This window comes from Rhipicephalus microplus, unplaced genomic scaffold (assembly GCF_043290135.1).
Source record: "Rhipicephalus microplus isolate Deutch F79 unplaced genomic scaffold, USDA_Rmic scaffold_223, whole genome shotgun sequence".
Lineage (NCBI taxonomy): Eukaryota > Metazoa > Arthropoda > Arachnida > Ixodida > Ixodidae > Rhipicephalus > Rhipicephalus microplus.
In genome coordinates this window covers 188241-192500 of record NW_027464794.1, presented here as the reverse complement: position 1 = coordinate 192500, position 4260 = coordinate 188241, and the positions used below count along the sequence as shown (strand labels likewise).

The 4260-nt window shown below is 57.8% G+C and overlaps 1 non-coding gene across 1 annotated transcript; it reads right to left on the bottom strand.

Annotated features, from left to right (window-relative positions):
* Nucleotides 1–804: 804 nt before the first annotated feature.
* On the bottom strand, nucleotides 805–2619 carry LOC142792480 (small subunit ribosomal RNA). Its single transcript, XR_012890955.1, has one exon. It is a non-coding gene; the product is annotated as a small subunit ribosomal RNA (ribosomal RNA).
* Between the last annotated feature and the right edge of the window lie 1641 nt (nucleotides 2620–4260).

Here is a 4260-nt window from a genome sequence, read left to right as displayed (position 1 = left end):
ACCGCGATCTCGCACCGTGTTTCGTGTGGCGAATTCAAAAGCCGGCCGGCGCTGCTGCAACCATTACGGTCGGTACGCATACGCCGCGGAGGGCGGGACGGTCATCGGAGCGTGCGGTTCCTCCATCGAGTACTGCGCACCTCGGCCGTCGCATCGCCGTGCCATGACCGGCCGCGCGTCAACGCGAACCGGTGCCAGCGAGATCCCTCGCCTGCAAGAACCGACCGGCAGCCTCCGTCACCCGAGGACGCGGAGGCGCTTGCCGCGGACGGCGGGACGGTATGCACTGGTGCACAGCGGACCCGTCACATCGCCAGTTCCTTGACCGACCGCCGACGCTTGTGCCGTTCCTCTCGTACTTGGCAGTCGCCGCGCGATTGTCGGGTCTCGTTCTTGCACGCTCGAACGGTCGGGAGGGCACTCGGCTGGCGTTTCGGGAACGCGCAGCCTCGCCTTCTACCGACGTAACCACGACTCGCCGTTCGCGCTCCGCCGCTCCTGTTTACAGTACTAGGCGGTCCCGCAGCGGTCGGGTCGCGCATTTCGAGCGCTTCGAGCCACGGTGCAGTGGCGGGTCGAAAGCCGACCTATGAGTGCGTTGCGCCGTTTGTACCCGCGTCCGCCACCTGGCCGACCGTCCAAGGTCGCGGTGTTGGCGTCCGCTGGGCGCAACAATTTGTCACGGGGTGCCGCTCCACATTCAGGCAGCCCCGTGGGGAAAAGCCGACCCCGCGTCCAAACGGGGTCAGCGGCAGAAAGTGTCGGGCGCAGACGCAGCTGAGGCGCTCACCCTTCACAATCCGTTAATGATCCTTCCGCAGGTTCACCTACGGAAACCTTGTTACGACTTTTACTTCCTCTAAATGATCAAGTTTGGTCATCTTTCCAACAGACCGGCGCAACCGAAAGGCCGCGCCGGACATCGGTCCGAAGACCTCACTAAATCATTCAATCGGTAGTAGCGACGGGCGGTGTGTACAAAGGGCAGGGACGTAATCAACGCGAGCTTATGACTCGCGCTTACTGGGAATTCCTCGTTCAAGGGGAACAATTGCAAGCCCCTATCCCAATCACGAAAGAAGTTCCACGGGTTACCCAGTCTTTTCAGACAGGGATAAAGACACGCTGCTTCCTTCAGTGTAGCGCGCGTGCGGCCCCGGACATCTAAGGGCATCACAGACCTGTTATTGCTCTGTTTCGTGCGGCTAGGAGCCGCTTGTCCCTCTAAGAAGGTTGTAAGGTGCTGGGAACCCCGCACCTATTTAATAGGCTAGAGTCTCGTTCGTTATCGGAATTAACCAGACAAATCGCTCCACCAACTAAGAACGGCCATGCACCACCATCCACCGAATCAAGAAAGAGCTCTCAATCTGTCAATCCTCCCAGTGTCCGGGCCGGGTAAGTTTTCCCGTGTTGAGTCAAATTAAGCCGCAGGCTCCACTCCTGGTGGTGCCCTTCCGTCAATTCCTTTAAGTTTCAGCTTTGCAACCATACTTCCCCCGGAACCCAAATACTTTGGTTTCCCGGAAGCTGCCCGCCGAGTCATTTGAGTAACTCAGGCGGATCGCTGGTTGGCATCGTTTATGGTCAGAACTAGGGCGGTATCTGATCGCCTTCGAACCTCTGACTTTCGTTCTTGATCAATGAAAACATTCTTGGCAAATGCTTTCGCAGTAGTTCGTCTTGCGACGGTCCAAGAATTTCACCTCTAGCGCCGCAATACGAATGCCCCCGTCCGTCCCTCTTAATCATTACCTCGTATTCCAAAAACCAACAGAACAGAAACGAGGTCTTGTTCTATTATTCCATGCAAGTTTATTCAGGCGACTCGCCTGCGTTGAGCACTCTAATTTTTTCAAAGTAAAAGCACCGGCCATCTCGAGGCACACAATGAAGTGCACCAAGAAAGAACCGGCATGATGTTCAGTCCGAGCCGTCGCATCGGGTAGATGCACTACTCGTCTGGAACTGAGATCCAACTACGAGCTTTTTAACCGCAGCAGCTTTAGTATACGCTATTGGAGCTGGAATTACCGCGGCTGCTGGCACCAGACTTGCCCTCCAATTGATCCTCGTTAAAGGATTTAGAGTGTACTCATTTCAATTACGGGGCCTCAAAAGAGTCCCGTATTGTTATTTTTCGTCACTACCTCCCCGTGCCGGGAGTGGGTAATTTGCGCGCCTGCTGCCTTCCTTGGATGTGGTAGCCGTTTCTCAGGCTCCCTCTCCGGAATCGAACCCTGATTCTCCGTTACCCGTAACAACCATGGTAAGCAAGTAACCTACCATCGAAAGTTGATAAGGCAGACACTTGAAAGAAACGTCGCCGGCTCGTGGCCATGCGATCAGCACAAAGTTATCCAGAGTCACCACACAATACGGGCCGAAACCCGATCGATCTTGGTCTAATAAAAGCACCCGTTACCCAAAGGGCTCCAGGCTCACTGCATGTATTAGCTCTAGAATTGCCACAGTTATCCAAGTAGGAAGAAACGATCTAAGGAACCATAACTGATTTAATGAGCCATTCGCGGTTTCGCCTTATTTCGGCATGTACTTAGACATGCATGGCTTAATCTTTGAGACAAGCATATGATTACTGGCAGGATCAACCAGGTAATCGTTCGACTGCGCGTCCGTCCTCGCCCTCGGCGGGCCGGACGCAGTCTGTGTGCGGCGGAGGCCACCTTCAGGCGCCCCAACACGCTTATTTTGCACTCCGAGATGACGGCGTTCGAGCTCGCTACGGCACAACCTTCCCGAAAGACGAGTGGGAGCCGTGCGGCAAGAAGCACGTTCATGCTCGCTCTTTTTCGTTGCATCGACTCGGTCGCGCCGTGCGGGTTGCCCAAGCCCGCTGCACTGTCGGTGGACCGGCCGGAACTAGCAACGGAGCCGAGACTGCAAAGCCGCCAGACGACGGGTCACGCCCGCGTCTTCGGCGCTTTCGCATCTGAATCGCCCGAGGACGACACGGAACACACCTCGATATCGTGGTAAAACGGCACCGTCCGACAACCAGCCCCTAACGCATCAAGCGGATGAGGCTGCAGACGACTGCCGTGGATTCCCCTGGAGCAGACCCGAGGACACGCTTGACGAGGCCGAAGCCCGCCGCATATCAGACACCCGGTCGCTTTCGCGTACGCCGCTCACGAGAACCCCCACATAATAGCAGCGATAAGTACCCAGACCTCCTTGGGCCCTAATACGAGCGTACTCGAGAAAATTTCACCGCGGGTGTGCCCCGAAACGTGTGGCATGTTGAGCGTGCCACAAGTCTACGTCGCTCTCAAACCCGCCGAGGTCGTAGAATTTGCGACCCTACTCACGAAATTCCCACCGAGGATACGGCCGCAAACGTACCGCACCTTGGGTAGGCCACGAGTTTGTGCAACACTACGCTGACGGCACAGCACCGAGGTCGTGCGCGCACGCACGGGAAAATTCCGCCGCGGTTTCTGCCGAAAACGTGAGGCACCACGACTCTCCGCAAGTTCGCGTCGACTGCGAAAGACCGAAGTCGTGAACGACGTGTCCGCTACTCGCCGCCGACACGCTGGACACCAAACGTACAACGACTCGACGGCGTCGTAGAGGCCCACGACGCGGTTTTCCTTAACGACGTCTCGGCGTGGCACCGACAGGTTAGAACGGCCGACCAACGTTCCCTGTCCGCCGTTCGGCTCAGTCGAAGGGCTCGGCGACTTCGGCAACGCTGCGAAGCCGCACGGTGACGCACGCCATGTCCCCATTTTTTTTTTTCTTTCTGCGTCTGCCGGGGTGCCCCTATAATAGCAGCGATAAGCACCCAGACCGCCGTGGGTCGCTCGCCCCGGCTGACGTGGTTTTTCGTACTCCTGCGGCGGTCGCCGTCAAGCACGTCCAAATACGCTACTTTCGTGGGCGCATTCACGCTCTTTCGCTTCGCCGGAGTGCCAGCACTCACTCTGCCAAAAACGGCGAACATCCGAGCGGCGGTTCCCACTTTTGCGTCGGCGTCGCAAACCCCGCCCCGGCAGACGAGGTTTGCCGTACTCGTGCGACGGTGGCCGGCGGGCACGTCGAAAGACGCCGATATCGTGCGCGAATTGGCGCACCTTGGCTTCACCGGAGTGCCGCCACTGACTCCTCCAAAAACGGCGAAGATCCGAGCGGCGCTTCCCACTTTCGCATCGGCGTCCCGAACTCCGCCCCGGCTGACGCGGTTTACCGTACTCGTGCGACGGTCGCCGGCGAGCACGTGGAAAGACGCCGATA